The following is a 19,742-nucleotide window of genomic DNA, read 5'->3' on the forward strand; positions in this document are numbered from 1 at the left end:
AACGCAGCCGTAAAGAGAGATGAAGGTCCATAAGTCCCAGCTCAGTACGGCCGTCTACCCCGCCTCTGGCTCCTTCTGTTGAGAAGGACGATCTCCAAGAGCCCGAGAAGTCCCCCAGGCCGCCAAACCAGGACTCTCCCACCTGCTGCTCAGAAGGGTCCAGATGTCACCTGCGGCTGCCAGAGACGGCTGTGCCCTGCCCCCATGGCTGCGGGCCGCCTGGACTGGCGGGGTTGAGGACAGCGTCACAGACAGTAAGGACACAAGAAGACAGCGGAGCGCCAGGCGTGAAAGCCGGTGGCAGAGAGACCCACATTTCACTTCGAAACACATTATTCTTCCTGAAGGCAGGCACGGCTTGGCCTTCTGTGCGCTGCTCTGTTTTAAGACTATTTTTTCTGAGCAGTTCTAGACACACAGCAACATCGAGGGGAAGACACCGGGATTGCCAACAACCCCCCGCCCCCCATGTGCACGGCCTCCCCACTATCAGCACCCCTCCCCAGAAGAGTACNCAGTTCTAGACACACAGCAACATCGAGGGGAAGACACCGGGATTGCCAACAACCCCCCGCCCCCCATGTGCACGGCCTCCCCACTATCAGCACCCCTCCCCAGAAGAGTACATTGTTGACATCCGATGAACCTACGTGACACGTCATCGTCACCCAGAGTCCACAGTGGACATCAGGGGTCACTCGGGGGTGTGTGTCCTGTGGGCTCAAATGCATGACGATGCGTGTCCACCACCACAGTGTCACACGGAGTGGGGTCCCTGCCCTGTTCATCCCTCCCCCTCCTCCCCTGGCAACCACTGCCTGCCTCTCCCAGAACGTCAGAGTTGGAATCACACAGCGTGTGGCCTTTCCAGATTGGCTTCTCTCACAGAGTAGGACACATCCACGTTTCCTCCGTGACTTCTCACGGCTTCACAGCTCATTCTGTGTTAGCGCCGAGCTCTACCCCATGGTCTGGATGTCCCACAGCTCGTGTACCCATCCACCCACTGAAGGACATCTCGGCAGCCTCCGAGCTTTGGCAACTATGCAGAAAGCTCTGTAAACACCCGTGTGTCGGTTTTCACGTGGACACAGGTTCTCAGCTCCTGTGGGCAAATACCACGGAGCGTGACTGTGGGATCGTGCCTAAGAAACTGTCCCCGTCTTGCAGAGTGGCTGGCTGCCCCGTCCTGCATTCCCGCCCATGGGGAGCGAGAGTTCCTGCTGCTGCCCAGCCTTTCTCATCAGTGGCCTGATTTTCGCCATTCTCGTAGGTGTGCAGTGGCATGTGGTTTTGTGGGGTTAACTTACAGCTCAGTGGTTACGAGCTGTCTTGTGCAGAAACAGCACCCCCTAATTCCAGACCACTACTGTCACCTCACAGGGAAACCCCATGCCTGTACCCGTCACGGCCCATTTTGGCCTCCTCCCAGAGCCCTGCCTCCCCCAGCCACTCCTGCCCACGGCGGCCACTGGCTGGTGTCTGTCTCTAGGGGCCCGCCTATCCCATGCACTCCCGTGATGTGTGCATTTCATTTCATGCAACGCGCGACCTCCAGCGTCCGGCTTCCCTCACCAGCATACGTTTCTGATCCATCCGTGATGCAGCGGGCCACAGCGCTGCATTTCTTCTAACGTGTGGACGATACTCCTTTGAATGGATGGACCACATCTGTCCATCACTCATCTCTTTCTTTTTTTTTAAAGATTTATTTATTTATTTATTTCGGGAGCGGGAAGGGGCAGAGGAGGGGGAGACAGAATACCAAGCAGACTCCCCGTTGAGCACAGAGCCGACGCAGGGCTCAATCTCAGGAGATCGAGCTGAGATCATGACCTGAGCTGAAAACAAGAGTCGGACACGCGACTGACCGAGCCACCCAGGTGCCCCGATCATCTCCTGACGCACGTCTGGGTTATTTCCACCTCGGGGCTATTGTGAATAACACTGCCGTGAGCGTTCACATACACGTTTTCAGTTCTCCTGGATGTACATCCGTGGACATGCTTTCATTCTCAGCCGCCAGCATCAGTGTGGTTGGACGGCGGCTGTCCCTCAACCACTGTCACCTCAGATGCACCCACTCTCAGCCAGACCACAGAGGGGCATCGTGGCTCAACTACTCTGTTTTTTTAGATCTTTGTTTTAGTGATTACGATACAGGAGAATCTGTGTTCAACGTTTTGATCGCTCCTCATTTAACAAATATTTACTGAGCACCTACGACGTGGCCGGGCCCCTTCCAGGCACCGAGGACACATCAGTGGACAAGACCAAGATCTGTGCCCAGAGCCACCCCACAGAAAGGTAACAGTGGCTGCTTAAGAAAATGAATGGCCCTGGGGCGCCTGGGTGGCACAGCGGTTAAGCGTCTGCCTTCGGCTCAAGGTGTGATCCCGGCGTTCTGGGATCGAGCCCCACATCAGGCTCTTCTGCTATGAGCCTGCTTCTTCCTCTCCCACTCCCCCTGCTTGTGTTCCCTCTCTCGCTGGCTGTCTCTATCTCTGTCGAATAAATAAATAAAATCTNCAGAAAGGTAACAGTGGCTGCTTAAGAAAATGAATGGCCCTTAAACGCCTCTTCCAAGACTCGGTTCCCAGATCTCTCGGAGGACAGCCTGTGGACCCGCGGGCGTTCCTCCTCCCCACGCCCTCCTTCCCCGCACCGGCCCCAGGACGCCCACGAAACCTCGGCACCCCGAGACACCACACAGAAGAAAACACCACGGAAGGAGAGTGTCCCCACGGAGTTCCAAGCACGTACACCTTGTGATGCCAGCTTTGCTGGAAGTCCAGTGACCATCCCCATTCTACAGACAGGAAACAGCTCGGGACATCTGGGTGTTGAGTGGTTCGTGGCTGCCACGTGGGTGCCATCGCACCCTGTAGACGGACTCCAGGGGGAGAGCCCCTCCACCCCTAGTCTGCAGGGAAAAGTCATTGCCTGATGGGTAGAAATGAATTTGGGGTGGGCTGGGGCTGCAACCTGAAACTCCTTCCAGTCACCCTGAACCAAGGAACCTTCTAGAAGCTGCCAAGTGCCTTCTGCCAATGCCACATTTTGGGGGGCTTCTCTGAAGGGAGGAGGACCCCTAATCCACAGGACACTGACCACAATTAGGATTATTTGCACAAGCACTGGTATATCTAATCGTCTGACCACACTGCTAAGGGAGGAGCAAGGACTATGCCCCTGTGGCCCACTGGGTACACAGTAGGTGCTTAACCACGGAGTGCTGAGTGCATGAATGGTGACCCAGCCGCAAGGGTCCAAGGGGCTCAAACGACTCCCTGCATTTAAGGTGTTTGCACGAGGCCTGGGAGATGCATCACTCCACTGGTGCCAGCCGGGCTACAGCCTCTATGCTGGGAACCCCGCCCTGCCCTGGAGGCTGCTGGTTCCCGGCCGCACCCCTTGTCTCTCTCCACCCCCCCACCCCCCAGGGCTCCAGATAGGTAAGGGAACAACAGCTCAGAATGTGGATGGAACCCCAGAGAGCACAGCCGGTCCGCCCAGGGGCTCAAGCCTACATACCTTAACAGCAGCACACATGCACGATGGGCGGGGCTTACTGACCCCATTTCAGAGGTGGGTAGACCGAGGCCAGAGACGTGAGGGTGTTCCAGGCCCACAGCCGGGCAGAGGCAGAGCAAGAACCCAGGGCCCCCAACTCCATACTCAGTATACCCCCCATCTCAGGCAGCCCCTCCAGGAGCCTCCAGCCGGGTGGCCCTGCACAGGTGTCCACGGAACCCCCAGGGTTCTACTCTCCACGCAGGGCTCCCGGCCCCACCTAGACCGCCACGCGGCCCACTGCATGTAACGGCCACTGTCTCGGGTTCACACACAAAGTGCAGAAAGCAAAAAATGAATGTGGTGCTGACCCAGGTGTCAAAGCCACAGCCCAGGAGGCCAGGGAGCCAGACGCCCGTGGGACAGCCTGCACTGGGGCCGGGGGACTTTGGCCCTGTTTTCTATTTTCCAAATTTTCCACGGGGTAACAAAACAAAGTTTTATATAGNCGGGTGGCCCTGCACAGGTGTCCACGGAACCCCCAGGGTTCTACTCTCCACGCAGGGCTCCCGGCCCCACCTAGACCGCCACGCGGCCCACTGCATGTAACGGCCACTGTCTCGGGTTCACACACAAAGTGCAGAAAGCAAAAAATGAATGTGGTGCTGACCCAGGTGTCAAAGCCACAGCCCAGGAGGCCAGGGAGCCAGACGCCCGTGGGACAGCCTGCACTGGGGCCGGGGGACTTTGGCCCTGTTTTCTATTTTCCAAATTTTCCACGGGGTAACAAAATAAAGTTTTATATAGAAAACACATGAAAACCCCCAGATCTAAGTGACCCCAGTCAGCCACACAGGGTGGGGGCGGCCGTTGGAATCAGGTGGGCCTGGCGCGGGGTCCCTAGGATGTGACATCACCCGCCCCCCCACCTGCAGGGCTCAGGGAACACCCTGCTTGCTGAGGATGGGCCCAGTGAGTTACTAATCACTTTGCCCCTCATCGCCCACGGCCGCATCAGACATTGTGTAGTGACTGGTCTCCGTGGCCCCAGACCTAATGCTTCGTCCCCATACAAATCACCCCAGCTCTTGCCAAGGCCTCCTGGCCCTCACAGGCTGGCAGTGGAGGAATCACAGACCAGGGAGGCTCAGATCCCCCTCCGTTTCAGGGACCTCCGTCTAGTGGGTCGGTGGGGGCGTGGGGTGGTGACAGCAAGTTACTGCAGAAAAAAGGCCAAGAAGGAGCCCAGCCCCGTGTTTAAGTAACAACTGGGGGGGGGCACGCCCCCACAGACCCCACCCAGGCCCCCGCACAGCGCTCATGTGTCTGGACCCTCTCTCAAGATGCAGTCAGTCCTCCCTGCCTCCTCCGATGGAATCCTTATACTTTCCAACACTTGCTCCATGGACATTTCAGGGCTAGTACTACTCGTCACCGCAGGGGCTCCGATGGGGTTCCTTCCCATCCCACGGGATGTTTCGATCAGGGTCTCCGTGGGGACCCGGACGTGGCCAGGGCCTCCTGGACCCACGGCTCCAGGACTGGGCAGGTCATGAGGGGAACCTAGGCCCCCAGGGAAGCCGAGCTGGTTCCAGACCCTCAGGGAGGAGGCGGTGTGTGCGTTCCAGAGTGAGAAACTAAATCCGGAGAGGACCATCCCCTGGGCTTACCCTTCGGGACTCCACATTCAGTGGCCAGGTCTGTGGGTGAGGAAAGGGGAAATAGGACTCCCGTTTTCACTGACACCACGTGGGTGCACAAGGGATCCTTCGTCCCACACCGGTGACTCCAGCTAATGAGGGAAACGTGGCCGTGGGCATGCGTGGGGCGAGTCCACGAAGGCAAATCCAACTGTCTGCTGGTGACGACGATGAGACAGCAAACACCCGTGAGTCGTCAGAGCTCAGCATCTGCTAACAACCCAACCACCCAAGACCCCTCCCAGGCAGGGAGCGAGACCAGCCCTACAGAACGCTACGGAAAGTGGGAACCCACAGCCAAGCCTCCCATCCCTGCCCATGCCTCTGACCTACAGGCAAACTGCATGACCTCCATGTGCACGACATCACACAGCTCCCCTCCCCGTGCTTCCCGAAGACCTGGTTGCTACCAAGGCATATGGTTAAGTTTGTAAAAGATAGAGACATCCCTGGGATGAACGAGGGAGTGAGGGAGGGAAGGTAGGGGGGNGAGGGAGGGAAGGAAGGAAGGAAAGGAGGGGGGAGGGAGGGAGGAAGGAAGAGGAGGGAGGGAGGGAGGGAAGGAAGGACAGGACAATGTGGATTCCACCAGACAGAAAATGGCAGAAAAGGACCACCCCAGCAGCCAGGACAAGCTGCCCCAGACCCCGTGAGCCTGATTCCTCCCAGCCACATCTGCTTGTCCTCGGCCCCCAAATCCGAACAGCTCCGACTAATCCTCAAGCTGGCATTTCCCTGGAAGCCAGCCCTGAGCCGGCCTTTCTGGGAGGCAGGCCCTGGGAGAGGGCACAGGGCAGACACTGCTCATCTCTGGACAAGGAGTAAAGAATTCCTCTGAATCTGTTCCTGCGGGCTTTTATAAGTTGCCCTTCCCTGAATTTCAATTAATTCCATTAACAAATCCAAGACAGAGACAGAGATTAGAGCCCTAGGGACATGCTGGGTTTCGCAGTCTAAAGGCTCCCAATAAAAACTTCTGAAGGCCTTAAAAAGTCTAAAATCCAACTAAAGAAAGCTACCCTGGCATNAAAGCTGCCCTGGCATTCTAACTGTCCCAATATCACTGTATTTTAACCCAAGAGGGGCACCAAAAGCAAATGCGGCCGGGAAGGCACCTGGAGGGGCAAGGGCTCGAAGCAGGTGCCACTGGGCGGTGGGACGTGCCCAGGCAGGGCCAGCCGTCAGGGAAGGAGGGAGCCCCAGCAGAGGTGAGAGCAGAGAAGACATGGAGATGGCCTGGGACGAGGCTTCAGTCCAAGGACAGGAGTGGAATCCCCACCCCATGAACCCTGCTCCTCCGGGGCTGCGTCCCAAATTCCAGGGCACGTCCAGCTGCCTGAGCGTGTGTGCACACAAGCGCTCCTCCCCTACCCCATGGAGTCCTGGGCACGTGCTTCGGACGCCCAGCCGGGCAGGACACAGCCCACCGTGAAGGAGCTCCCGGGACAGCGAGGCTGGCGCAGCGAAGGGGCCACCAAAGGGCATCTGATGGGAGGCCAGCTAGACACCAGCATGAACCCCAGACATAAATGCACAAAAACACGAAACAGCTAGAGCCCAAGGGTGCACACTCACCCGTGCACACTCACACACGCACGCACACACCCCTTAGGGTTCAGACAAGGGTCTACTGCGTTCTGGCGTATCACGGGCCAGGGAGATTGAGACAGAAATCTCATAAAGCAGTTGGGATGCCAAACACTTCACTTCCCCAGGGCAAGATATCTTAAGAAGCGAGATGTACCGTCAGTGGCAGCCCTAACAGGTAGGCAGCTCGCCCCCAGTGTCGGGGAGAAAGTCAACACAGCACACGGCCGGCGCTCACACCACGTCCACCGAGCTTCACGTCCAGCTCGCCGTCAGGGGCCATGTCATGTCAGCCAGGACGGGGGGAAGCTGGTTAGGAACCGGTGGCCGCAGGGGGCGGGGGAGCCTGGAAGCTGGAGGCCAAGCCCATCCCCAGGGCACGAGGGCGGTCTCCACAAGGTGTGGGTAAAGTGCATGGGGCACGGGGTTGGGGGACTGCCATGGGGCTCTTCTAATCCACAAGCACACCGCAGTGCAGGGGGAGCCCCCAGCCAGGCCAATCAGGACACACAACTCACTTCCCGTCCCCAGAAAACCGCAACAGCACAGATGCCCCAAGCTGTGCGCGGCTGACTCAGACGCTGATTTGCTTTGCAATGACCCCAGAGAGGGTGCTCTGGCTCAGGGACCCAGCCAGGCGTAGCATGGGTCAGTCTCCCCGTGTCACGTGACACCTCCTGTGTGCTCCCCTTCATGGGGAGCGTGTTCACAGGACCATGGCATTTGGCGTGCGAGCACACACCCACACACGCGTGCACACACACGTGCACACATACAGATGCAGTTCCTAAACCTTGGACAGAAATTCCTGGAATCCTGGCCTCCTCGCAGCAGCTCCCTCGTAGCAGGACAGCTGGGATTCCAGCCCAGCACCAGCTCAGCAGGCCGTGGCCTGGCACGAGACCCTCTCTGCTGGCTGTGTCCCTGTGCTCTCCAACAGCAAATNTGTTCACAGGACCATGGCATTTGGCGTGCGAGCACACACCCACACACGCGTGCACACACACGTGCACACATACAGATGCAGTTCCTAAACCTTGGACAGAAATTCCTGGAATCCTGGCCTCCTCGCAGCAGCTCCCTCGTAGCAGGACAGCTGGGATTCCAGCCCAGCACCAGCTCAGCAGGCCGTGGCCTGGCACGAGACCCTCTCTGCTGGCTGTGTCCCTGTGCTCTCCAACAGCAAATGCTCTGGGTGCGAGGTTCTTACGTGGGGTCCCCCAAAACGGCTCCTGCCTCCAGCTGCTTGGAGAGGACACACTGGGGGGCACCCCGCCCAGCATTAGACCCCGTGGTGTGGGCTCCTTAGGGGGAACCAGGGAGTGGCAGGAACCGGCCAAAGACTGTTAAGACGCACACCCTCACAAAGACTCAGCAGATTCTCAAAGTCTGTGACCCCCACATGTGAAAAACGGCCAGCCTGGCTAACTTCCACGGGCTCTTTCAATGGGGAGCCTCAGTCTGAGGGTGTCCCCGGGGCTGTTCTGTAAATGCGCCCTTGGTAATCTGTGGTTAAGGGCCAGTGTCACCCCCGGGGAGGGGGGGAATCCCTGGTTTGGCCATGTGGTTCTTCTCGTTCGAAAGAGACATGTATACATTAGTATTTACGTGAATATAACCTTATTCACACCCGGCCTCACCTGACTTCTTTTCTCACGGGCAGGCTGTGTCCCTGAGCTCCGCAAATCCAGCCACACGCAGAGAAGACTGGCTCATAACTCACTGTACCCAGTTACGGCCCCCCACTTGGCGCAGGCTTCCGGAGAAACCACATTCCACACCTACACCGGGGCCTCCCTGCTGCGGAGAACTCACTCGCAGCCCCGGGGCTGCAGGTAAAAGATCTCGGCGAACAGAGACGGGTCATGTGGCTGCTGCCCTTTCCTCCCCTGCACCTGGGATCCTGGGACCTCCAAAGCTCGGAGCCGACTGGCAGGCTGCCCCTCACTCCTTGAGATCACCGCAGCCCTCGAAGCTTCCTACCCCCGCCCACAGGAACAGCGCCAAGATGTCACAGGCCAGGTGGCCTCCCTGGGACTCCCTGGCTCTCCCGTCCCAGAGACCCACCTGCTGGAATGTATCTGAAAACTATTTTGTTTTTGTTTTGCAGAAACCCAACTGAAAACACCACGTTACGTGAAACACATTCCTTAGACTGGAGTGCTGGAAAAGTCTGCTCTCCAGACGAAATACTATCAGGCAACTGACCTTTGTTATCCCAGCTTTCCCTTTCCACCCTGGCTACCAGGAAGCTCAGGGGTAAGGACCACAAGTAACTGTAATAACACTCTCTTGCCCCAGAGATTGGTCTTGAAGACCCCTAAGGGTTAGAGCAGAGTTTTACCAGTGGGGCCTGTAGCACGATCATCTGGGAAGCAGGCTAAGACGGATTCCTACTGAACTGGATTCCTTGTGGACGCAGTCTTAGAATCTGCAGGACGCCCAAGAGTTCTTGGTCCTTGGGTCAGGCTCTGCGGTCAAAGTGAAATGACACAGCCCATTTCCTAGGACGAAGCAGGCCTTTCTGGAGAATCTGATCTGGCTCTTCCTCCTGTTGTCGTCTTCATCCTTGGGGAAGAGCACACGCGCAGCCCGGGTGCTCTCCGCAGGGGCCGCGGGGGACGCCACAGACACGCGGACTGGGCACGAGGGGCGGGCACTGCTGAGATGCTGAAGCGGTCAGTCCTCGGCTGGGATGTGCAGGAAGATTCGCAGGACGAGCACGGCGAACGCCAGCTCCATCCCGGACCTCCTAAACCCAGTCCTCATGGGGCTTCAGCTGTTTCCGGGAAGAGTCCAGTCCACCGGAGAAGAGTGCCACCTCCCAACTCAGACACCCAGCCCCGGCCCCCTGCTCCCCTGCTCCCCACCCCAACGGGGGCTGCAGATATTCTTTCCCCATGTGCCTCACTGGCAACACGTCTGAACTGGTGGTAGGAGGCGAGGGGGAGGCCAGGGAGGGAAGCCCAGGGGCCAGTTTCTGCTCGATGCCCCAGGCTGCAGCTGCGGCCCATGCAGGCCCAGGGAGCACGGCACCCACGGTGCTTCACAAGAATGTGCAGGTGGAGACGGGAGACCCCCCTCACCCCCCGCCAGCCGAGGACATGGAACGGGGAGGGGTGGCAGAGCAGAGGGCAAAAGCCCAGGGTCGGCGACAGAACCATCAGGGACATGGGACATGCCAGAGGACAGTTCTGGAAGCCCCGCACTGACCCTTACGAGCAGGTGGCCTGGTGAGGGTCCCACCTCCTCCTGCCTCCGCACCTGTGCTGTGGTGAGAACCACCCATCATGGTGTTAGGACGGGGGGCTATGCTGTGCCCACCGAGCTCGCACGTGAAGATCCTGGGCGGCCAAAGCAGACAACGGGAGAGAAGTGCCCCACCAGAAACACACAAGGCAGGAGGAGGGAGCAGAGGGGCTCCGGAGGAGGCCGGCACAGAGCTCTTGAAGGGCAGCTGGGGTGCCTCGCATGTCTGTGGAAGGAATCTTTAAATGCTTGGAATGCTCTGGGGCATTTCTGTGGGAGTGTCCAGCCCCCACATGCACACAGGAACCAGCACGTCCCCAGATGTGCCGAGATGATGGAGACGCGCAGTGCCCATTGGTGGGGCCCGGGTGGGGCCTCGCAGGAACCAGCCTGCACACGCAGGGCCCTCTGTCCTCAGCCCACTCCCTCTGGAAGCTCTAGAGGGGGACCCTCCCGTCTCTTGCAGCTCCCGGGACCAGGCGTCCCTGGGCTTGTGGCCACAACCCTCAGTCTCTGCCTCGGGCACCTGAGGCCCTCCTCTTCTGTGCCCAATTCTCCCTCTGCCTCCCTCCTGTGATGGTCTAAGGGCTCAACTGGACAAGCCAGGGTGATCTCACGCAGCCTTGACTTAATCAGACCTGCAGCAAGTTTGCTCTCAAAGGTGACGTGCCCAGGTCCCCAGGGTTGGGACTTTATAGGATTCGGGGGCACTTTCAACATCCCCACACGGTGGCCTCCGGCTTCTCCTGGTGGTTCCTGGGCTCTGGGGCGGCTACAATAACTGAGGGTCACCTCCTTTCACAAGCTCAGAGGGGACACGAATCTGGGGCTCCATCACCTTCATCACCTGGGTCTGCAATGCCCCTGGGGAGGGGGCCGTCACCTGCCCCCTTTATCTAATGCCCACACGCCAGACCCGGGCAGAGGCTCTGGGATGGACAGGGGAGAAGCAGGCGTGCTTTTGTTCACTGCGCAGAAAGTATAAGACACAGCAGACACCTCGTCTCTGCCCCCAACAGAGCCCGACTCCCCGCCCGCTGCAAGCTGGCCCCCCTCCCTCTGGGGGCTCAGATGCAGGGGGGCAGGTGGAGAGCCCTCCGGTAGCACAGCATCACCCTGCCCTGTAGACAGAGCTGCCCAAGGTGCACAGGGTCCCACAACCTCACAGATGCACAGACAACTCCTCCCCGATGGCCCCGGGGCGGCACGAGGCTGGCCTCCCTGTCAGCATCCCCCACAGCCCAGCTCCAAGCCCAAGGACCCCCAGCTCCAAATCTCCAGAAGTCCTCATAATAACAGTAGCAGAAAGAAAAGGATAAAAGCCAGGCCCTAGTGTTCTTCCCTGGAGGGGTGCCCCTGGGGCTCCCCTCACCTGCTGGGGACAGGAACACAGTCCCACCTCGGGAAAGAGCCTGGTCTCTGCACCTCACCTCTGGGCCATGCCCCATCTCTGCTCTGCCTGGCACCACGGCTTCAGGGGTCCCCTGCAAAAGCCAGCTAAGGAAGGCCTGGTTGTGGGAGGAGGGAGAGAAGGAGAGAGGGAGGGAAGGAGAGAGGGAGGGAGGGAGGAAGGAAGGAAGGAAGGAGAGAGGGAGGGGAGGGAGGACAGGAGGAGCAGTGAAGGGGCCTCCCCTGCTCTCACTCACTCATCAGAGGCTGCCCGGCCCCCCTCCCTCCTGCTCCCTTGGGTGGACCCCCCCCCACTACGGCTTTTGCTCCGTGCCCTTGCCGGTCACCACGTGCCGCCGAGCTGCTGGATGGTCTGCACAACTGGTCACTTCCAATTACATTTCAGTTTTGTCCCATTACAACACCAAGATTCCCTTATTCCCGTATTCCTCTTTGCTGGAAATCATAGTTTATTCTGATTTTTCATGATCATAAATTGTGCCAAGCTGAACATCCTTAGGTTTGCAAATACACATCACTCTTCCCTCAGGTTAATCCCAAGGGCGGGATCTGAGGACCAAGGAGGGCGCCCATCGTTAAGCAGAGATATCTACGTACCCGAGCAAAGGGAAGTGCCAGCTCATGCCACGGACTATTTCATCATCACGTGGGCCACCTGGGGCATCGGATCCAAACAGCACTTCTGAAACACCCCCACGACGGGGCAGCAATGGGGGAAGGGCCCGCGGGGGCACCTGAGCAGCCCCCCTGCGGGTCTCGGGCAGGCGCGATCTTCTCCTTCTGGTGCCCGGCAGCCAGCAGCTCCCACGAAAACAGCTCCCCAAATAAACAAATCGTCTGTATCTTATTTTTCATTTTCTGTATCGTCTCATGTTTTGGCACCTCCGGGGTGGGGGTGCTGACAGACCCGGGGGGAGACTGCCCCGCCCAGGCCAATGCCACACGGGGCACACGGCTGAGGATCAAAATGGACCGAGGAGACACCACTGTGCGCCCAGCAGGACAGCCAGGATCAGAGACCGACGGTCACGGGCGCTGGCAGGGATGTGGAGAACAGGAACCCTCGGACGAGGCCGGCTGAAAGGGGAAACGGTTCTCCCAGTTGGGAGAACGGTCCGGCGGCTCCTGAAAGGTTAAAGCCAGAGCTGCCTCGAGACGAGGCAAAGCCATCCTTCCTGGCTACATACTCAGAACACATGGAAACATACGTCCGCGTGGAGCTCAGACGGGGATGCTCGCGGCAGCCTCACTCATCACAGACATTTTAGTGGGAATAGAGCAAATGATGAACAGACACATGGCATGAGGTCCACGCAACACCGAGAAACAGGACCGACGCCCTGACACGGGCTCCAACGCGGACGATTTTGAAGACACAGACGGCGACACGGCACGTGAGTCCCTGTAGGTGAAGTGTCCGGAAGAGACAAGGCCGCACAGACAGAGGGCGGGCTCCTGGCTGCTGGGGGCGGGGCAGGGGAGGTGACCACTAACGGGCTCACGGGTTTTTCTGGGGCGGGGGAAGGGTGCTGAACAGGATTTAAGTTGATTGTGCCAAGGACCGCAGAGCTCTGGGAATACACGAAAAAGAGCCGAATGGTACTCTCTTTAAACAGGGGAGCTGTAGGGCGGGTGAACTACATCTCAATAAAGCTATTTCTTAAATTTTGTAGACTGATTCCGTGGTGCCCAGAGATGGGTGGGTGGCCGCAGGGTCCGGCACGTTTACCTGCCCCCAGTCAGGAAGTGGGGCTCTGCCTNGCTGGGGGCGGGGCAGGGGAGGTGACCACTAACGGGCTCACGGGTTTTTCTGGGGCGGGGGAAGGGTGCTGAACAGGATTTAAGTTGATTGTGCTGAGGACCGCAGAGCTCTGGGAATACACGAAAAAGAGCCGAATGGTACTCTCTTTAAACAGGGGAGCTGTAGGGCAGGTGAACTACATCTCAATAAAGCTATTTCTTAAATTTTGTAGACTGACTCCGTGGTGCCCAGTGATGGGTGGGTGGCCGCAGGGTCCGGCACGTTTACCTGCCCCCAGTCAGGAAATGGGGCTCTGCCCGGGAGAGGGCACCGCGGCCCTGAGCTCCCTGAGCTCCAGACCTCTTGATGACCAAGCGTCATGTGAAGAGCCAATGACCCCGGGAGCAGAGATAAGTTACAAACGGAGCGCTGGGCCTAACTAACTGGGAGGAATGCCCAGAACTGGGTCTGCTTGACCGTCGACCCAGCCCTGAGTCACGAGCCTGGCTCTTTCAGCATCAGTGGACGTGGGCCCAAATGCCTCCCTGCCCGGCACCCCAGCAGGAAGGAGCCCCCCGTCCAGGGTCAGCACCCTCCACAGTCAAAAGCAAGCCACATAACTTAACCAAGACTCTGTGGGCTTCAGACCAAGAGGCCACCAGATGCCACCACACTGGGCGCCCGTGCCCCTGGGATTTGTGGAGAGTGAGCGAGTCACAGCCTCCTGTCATAGACACACTGCTGGTTCTCAGCACTCAGCATGCCCAGGTCACGTAAAACGGGGCTGGCAAGCATTTCTGTAAACAGCCAGCGAGGATATGTCTTCAGCTCTGCAGACCACACAGTCCATCACATCCAGGACGCTGCTAGAGCGAGAAAGCAGCCCGAGACGGCATGCAAAGGGGCGGACGTCGCTGTGTGACAATAAAACTTTATTTACAAAAGGGAACCTGTAGACTGGGGGAAACGATTTGCAAATCACACGTCCCGCAAGGGATTAACAGCCATAGCATATAAATATCTCCTATAACGTAATAGCCAAAATCAAGCAACCCCATTGGAAAATGGGCAAAGGACATCGATGGATATTTCTCCAAAGATACAGGGATGGAAAACAAGCCCACGAAGGGACGCACAGCATCCCCAGTTGTCAGGGAAACGCAAATCAAAACCACAGTGAGACACCACCTCACGCCCACCAAGGTGACTAGGAGCAAAAAGACAAAACAACACGCTGGGGAGGGTGTGGAGAAACGGGGACCCTTCTGCAGGGCTCCTGGGAAGGTAAAGTGGGGCAGCTACCCCGGAAAGCAGCTGGTGGCTCCTCTAAGGGAAAGCAGGGTAACCACGTGACCCAGCCAGCCCACGTCCCGGCGCATCTCCAGAAGAAGGGAGAGCAGGGACTCGAACGGGTATTTGCACATCCATTCCCCCAGCAGCACTCCTCACGACAGCTGAAGGTGGAAGAAAGTGACCCAAGCATGCACAGAGAGACAGACAAGCGGACAGACAAGATGTGGTCCATCCACGCACCGGACTGTCACTCAGCCTGAACACGGAGGGAGGGACACACTGACACCGGCCACAGCGTGGATGGACCTGGGGGACGTGATGCTGAGTGAAATAGGCCAGACACAAAGGGACAAATACTGCAGGATTCACCCACATGAGGTCCCTGGGGTCTCCAGATTCACAGGGACAGAAAGTGGACGGTGGACACCAAGACTGGGGGAGGGACGGAAGTCGGTGTCTCAGGAGGACTGAGTGGACAGCAGACACCGGGGCCAGGGGAAGGACGGGAGTCGGTGTCTCAGGGGGACAGAGAGTGGACGGCAGGCACCGGGGCCNTGGGGGACGTGATGCTGAGTGAAATAGGCCAGACACAAAGGGACAAATACTGCAGGATTCACCCACATGAGGTCCCTGGGGTCTCCAGATTCACAGGGACAGAAAGTGGACGGTGGACACCAAGACTGGGGGAGGGACGGAAGTCGGTGTCTCAGGAGGACTGAGTGGACAGCAGACACCGGGGCCAGGGGAAGGACGGGAGTCGGTGTCTCAGGGGGACAGAGAGTGGACGGCAGGCACCGGGGCTGGGAGAGGGACGGAAGTCGGTGTCTCAGGGGGACAGAGAGTGGACAGCGGACACCGGGGCCAGGGGAAGGACGGGGGTCGGTGTCTCAGGGGGACAGAGAGTGGACAGCAGGCACCGGGGCTGGGAGAGGGACGGAAGTCGGTGTCTCAGGGGGACAGAGAGTGGACAGCGGACACCGGGGCCAGGGGAAGGACGGGGGTCGGTGTCTCAGGGGGACAGAGAGTGGACAGCAGGCACCGGGGCTGGGAGAGGGACGGAAGTCGGTGTCTCAGGGGGACAGAGAGTGGACAGCGGACACCGGGGCCAGGGGAAGGACGGGGGTCGGTGTCTCAGGGGGACAGANGCTCAAGGGTCATGTCCGGGCCTCCCGAGTGCGCCGTCAAAAGCCTGAAGCCCAGAATCCACGCAGCTTTACGACGTGATAAACGTCTCCACGCAGACGATGCTGCGGCCAGGGCGCGGGGGACGCGAGGGGCCCACACGGGGCCCCCACCGGAGGAGTGGAGGTCCTTAGGACATCAGAAGGTCACTGAGGAGCAGGGTCCCTAGGCAGCACTGGGACGCTTGAGGACCCAGGATGCGCAGCTGAAAGGGAGGAAAAGGAGCCCTGAGGAGCCTCAGCCTGACCGCTCCGCCACCAGCCCGGGACCCAGCACTGCCCGGCCCACAGAAGCCCAACGTGCCAGTGAGGGAAAGCCCTCTCCATCCACAGCACAAGGACCTCCATCCATCCTGCCTCCAGCCAAGAGCTCTGAGATGTTCTTTTTGGGCTAGTCTCTCCGTGAATGGCCACCCCGTATCCTAGAGATGGCCAGCTACCACTACAGATTCACCCCTAGCCTTCCTGACGGGCCCAGACTGGCTCTTTCCTTCTTCTCTCCCTTGTGCGGCAACAACCACCATCACACGGGTGGGGACTCTGCAATCCAGTGCTCCCCACGATCGGGGCGCCAACAGACGTTCCCTCAGAACAGACTCAGGGCTTGCAGAGAAATGTTCACAGGGCAGCCCATCACCACAGACCCCAGGATGGTGACAGTCCAGAGCTCCAAGCAACTGGCCAAGTGTCCTTTTCACATAAAGAAACCCAGAAGTAAGAAGGCGTTGGTGCAGGCTGGAGCTCAGGGATATTCCTCCTGGTCCTGAGCCAACGTGGCCCAGCTGGCCTGAAGCAGACGTCCCCAAAGGCCAGCACAATGAATGAGCAGGTACTGTGTGCAGGCCAGGGTTCAAAGCCAGGTGGTTCCTGACAAGGGGACAGCATCGGGCATCGGCTGGAGACAGAGGAAGGAATCCCAGCTCTGCCCATTCAGCTGGGGCAGCTGGGGCCGGCAGGTTCCTCCACGGAGCCCCCCACCATCCCCTGGCCAGGAGAACGCCCCTTTTTGCCCAGGTGAGGGGCAGGACGCAGCTCAGTGCAGACGGAGGAACAGCATGGAAGGGCCTGAACAGGGGAATGAGGTCACACTGGATTTCAGGCAGGGCTGGGAGTGGCGCCCCCCAAAGCCGAGAGTGACCAGCACAGGGACAGGGCAGGGGCTCTGTCACTCGGCTCTTCCCTGCCGTGTTTATTTCCCCAGGACACACATTCCCACCGGGGTCTCGGAGGGTGAAACAGATCTTAGTGTTTGTAAGTAAAACGTACAGACATAGAACAGGCTCACAGACAGACCTATAGCATTCCGCAATAACATTCCGCTGGGGTGGGCAATTAGGAACAAATGTCTAAAATATCTTCTCGGACAGACAATTAAAAAAGGTAAGTTTGAGAAACACTGTCCAAAGGGGTCTGGACCTCCCATACCATCTCTGGTGGTCCCAGCAGCAGGGCCAGGCGAGAGGACCCTGCGCATGCTCAGCCCAGGCTGGATTTAGCCACTCCGTGCCCACATGGCTGCAAGAGAGGTGTGTGCCTGCTGGGTGCCCACACCCTCCCAAGAAGAGCAATGACCTTGCTTTCCTTATGCAGACGGTCAAGGTAAGATCCACATGTGGACGGCACTCAGCAAATGCCCGGGTTTTCTGTTGTTTGTTTGTTTTTTTGTTTTTTCTTTTTAAAGATTTATTTATTTGACAGAGAGAGAGACGGCCAGCGAGAGAGGGAACACAAGCAGGGGGAGTGGGAGAGGAGGAAGCAGGCTCCCAATGGAGCAGGGAGCCCGATGTGGGGCTCGATCCCAGAACACTGAAATCACGCCCTGAGCCGAAGGCAGACGCTTAACGACTGAGCCACCCACGCGCCCCAACAGATGCCCGTTTTTAACCACAGGTTGCATGTGAAACAATGCCAACAGAGTGCACAGTAGGTGCTCGGTAATAAAACAGGTGCTGGGCACTAGACAATGAGTTCAGGGTATGCCTTAATCTGCAGAAACACAAAGCACGGGCTTCCTTCCATTGTTCCCTGCCCCCAGGCACAAACGGGTGTCTCCCCTGGGGCCATGCAAAAATGGGGCAGGGACACTCAGAACAGTCCCCTCGTCCACCACTGACCCTCAGCTGCACTGGCTGGGTTCAGCGTGGGCAGGGCAGCTAGAAGCAGAGAGGAAAAGGCAGGGCTGGGGCCTCTAGCCAGGGCCCTGTTAAGTCCCCTCGAGGTCACATCCGCCAGTGACCAGGGGGCAGCTTTGTTTCCCCAGCCTTGAGGACAACTCCATCCACCCTCTCCCCATCCTAACACAAAACCAGGGGCCCAATCTCAAGGAACTGACAATCCTCTGGCCACAGTGCAGAAGGGGTGAGAGGCAGACCACAGCATGACAGGGGTGACCAGCTTGCAGGTGAAAAGGACAAGGAGGAAATGCTTGAACTCACCAGAGCTGCTGGCAGACGGGGTCCTGCAGAAAAACTTCTTAGAACAGGAGCTGTCAGTATTCCGGTGGGCCAAGGCACAGAGACTGGAGGGACTTCGAAAGCTGGGAGAGAAAAGAAGACCAGGACACGGTCAGACAGAAGCTGTCAAGAGGCAGAATGTTAAAACTCCAAGTGGATCTGGATATCTCTGAGCCAAAAACCAGGGGTTGCACTTACGCTTCCAGAAAGATGGTGTAGGCGTACTTTTCCTGATTCCTCCCACAAAGAGCAATTAAAACACCAGGATGTTGTACAGAAAACAAACACGAGTCTCTGAGAGGGGAAGAGAAGGAGGAAGCCTGGGAAGGGACTGGGGGCCCCAAGGAACGGCACAAGGGGTCCAGTCTCTGGGGTGGGGTTTGCCTCATCCATCCCAGAACTGGAGAGCCAGAAACCCACACACCAGGAGAAGCAGACAGAAAGCCACCATGGATGACCGTTCTCTCTCGCCAAGGGACCAGGAGAGTGGCAGCCTAGTGAGAAAATGTGTTGGACAATGAGCGCGCAATAGACACCCAAGAAAAACACACCCATCCGGACCCACGGCAGCAAAGGCAGAGGGGAGCCCACACTTCCAAACTGCGTGGCTGTAACAGGCACCCCAAACCCCTACTGGGGTGGTGTTAAATAAGCCGGAAAAAGGAGCTGGGACTTTCCTCCCCACCGAGTGGTAACAAATGCTCCTCGCATTCCACTGTATTGGTGTAGGCAACGTGGGGAGCCTGGGTTTCCACGCCCACCACGGGGCAGTAACAAGGCACCCCTCCCTCACCCCACTGGACTGGTGTCAGGAAAGAGCTAATGGAGCATCAGGACCTCCTCCACCGCCAACAGAAATGAGGCCACCCCACCACAGTGTTGGTGGGGACCATGTAGCAAGCAGGAGCCCCCAACCCCACTGGCAACAACAAGGAGTTTCCCCACCCGAGTATCGATAGAGGCCAACTGGGGAGCTAGACTTCTCTGCCCACCTGGCAGTGACGGGGGAGCACCCCTCCACCCCTGCAAGAGCCATGGCAGAGAACACCAGCTGAAGCAGGGGCTTCACGGTCACAAAACATCAAACACATGCACACATTTCCACTGAAAATCATTCATCGTCCCAAGAACCAGGAAGATCTCAAACGGGACAAGGACAGCCAATGGCTGCGGACACTGAGATGACAGAAATGTTAGAATTACCTGACAAAGAGTTTAAGGCAGTCACGATAAGAAAGCTTCAATAAGCCATTACAGACATGCTGGAAACAGACGAAAAACAAAGTTTCGTCAAAAAAACCAACAACGACATCAAATCTCGGCAAAGAAGTGGAGACAAACAAGAACCAAGTAGAAATGTTAGAAGTGAAAAATGCAGTAACTCAAACAAGCAGCTCAGTGGCTGGACTCAACAGCAGGGAGGGGACAGAAATAACCCGTGAACTGGAAGACGGGCCAACAGATATTACCTAAACTGCACAAGAGAGAAAAGAGACTAAAAATTAAAAGTAACCAGAGCCTCAGGGACGACTGCACCTATAACTTCACTGAAGTCCCAGAAAAAGAGATGGGGCGATCTGAAAAAGTACTCAAGAATATAACGGTCGAAAATATC

General features: G+C 58.0%; 1 protein-coding gene across 1 annotated transcript in view; it reads right to left on the reverse strand.

Annotated features, from left to right (window-relative positions):
* Positions 1 to 19,742, reverse strand: part of LOC100467244 (SH3 and multiple ankyrin repeat domains protein 3) — a 296,215-nt gene that overhangs the window by 250,365 nt on the left and 26,108 nt on the right. The window contains exon 2 of the mRNA XM_034644850.1: positions 18,110 to 18,210. The gene's annotated coding sequence lies outside the window, so the exon portion shown is untranslated. The remainder of the gene's footprint in view (positions 1 to 18,109; positions 18,211 to 19,742) is intronic.

Source organism: Ailuropoda melanoleuca, chromosome 16, assembly GCF_002007445.2.
Source record: "Ailuropoda melanoleuca isolate Jingjing chromosome 16, ASM200744v2, whole genome shotgun sequence".
NCBI classification, from domain to species: domain Eukaryota; kingdom Metazoa; phylum Chordata; class Mammalia; order Carnivora; family Ursidae; genus Ailuropoda; species Ailuropoda melanoleuca.